Here is a 1,299-nt window from a genome sequence, read left to right as displayed (position 1 = left end):
TGAGCGCCTTTGAAATGGACAGCAAATTTGGGATTTCCATGTGCGCTAAATAAGAACATAAGAACATAAGAAATAGGAGCAGGAATAGGCCACTTGGCCCCTCGAGCCTGCTCCGCCATTCAATAAGATCATGGCTGATCTTGGGCTCAAAGACACTTCCCCACCCGCTCCCCATAACCCTTCACTCCCTTATCTTGCAAAAATCTGTCTATCTCCACCTTAAATGTATTTAATGACCCAGCCTCCACAGCTCTCTGAGGCAGAGAATTCCATAGATTTACGACCCTCTGAGAGAAGAAATTCCTCCTCATCTCAGTCCTAAAAGGGCGACTCTTTATTCTAAAACTGTGCCCCCACGAGGGGAAACATTCTCTCTGCATCTACTTTGTCGAGCCCCCTCAGTATCTTATATGTTTCAATAAGATCACCTCTCATTCTTCTAAATTCCAATGAGTATAGGCCCAGCCTGCTTAACCTTTCCTCATAAGTCAACCCCCTCACCTCTGGAATTAACCTAGTGAATCATCTCTGAACTGCCTCCAATGCAAGTATATCCTTCCTTAAATAAGGAGACCAAAACTGTATGCAGTACTCGAGGTGTGGTCTCACCAATACCCTGTACAGTTGTAGCAGGACTTCCCTGCTTTTATACTCCAACCCCTTTGAAATAAAGGCCAACATTCCATTTGCCTTTTTGATTACTTGCTGTACCTGCATGCTAACTTTTTGTGTTTCATGCACAAGGACCCCCAGGTCCCTCTGAACTGTAGCATTTTGTAATCTCTGTCCATTTAAATAATAATTTGCTTTTTTATTTTTCCTGCCAAAGTGGATAACCTTGCACTTTCCCACATTATACTCCATCTGCCAAATGTTTGCCCACTCACTTAGCCTGTCTATATCCCTTTGCAGGTTCTTTGAGTCCTCTGCAAAACTTGCTTTCCCACCCATCTTTGTATCATCCGTAGACTTGGCTACATTACACTTGGTCCCTTCATCCAAGTCATTAATGTAGATTGTAAATAGTTGAGGCCCCAGCACCGATCCCTGTGGCACCCCACTAGTTACCTTTTGCCAACCGGAAAATTACCCATTTATCCCAACTCTCTGCTTTCTGTTAGTTAGCCAATTCTCTATCCATGCTAATATATTACCCCCAATTCCGTGAGCTCTTATCTTACGCAGTAACCTTTTATGTGGCACCTTATCGAATGCCTTCTGGAAATCCAAATACACCACATCCACTGGTTCACCTTTGTCCACCCTGCTCGTTACCTCCTCAAAGAACTCCAGCAAATT

Source organism: Somniosus microcephalus, chromosome 3, assembly GCF_052327205.1.
Source record: "Somniosus microcephalus isolate GS21.2 chromosome 3, FLI_Smic_1.0, whole genome shotgun sequence".
Taxonomy (NCBI): Eukaryota; Metazoa; Chordata; class Chondrichthyes; order Squaliformes; family Somniosidae; genus Somniosus; species Somniosus microcephalus.
The sequence above is the reverse complement of the archived record's forward strand: the minus strand, read 5'-3'. Positions refer to the sequence as shown.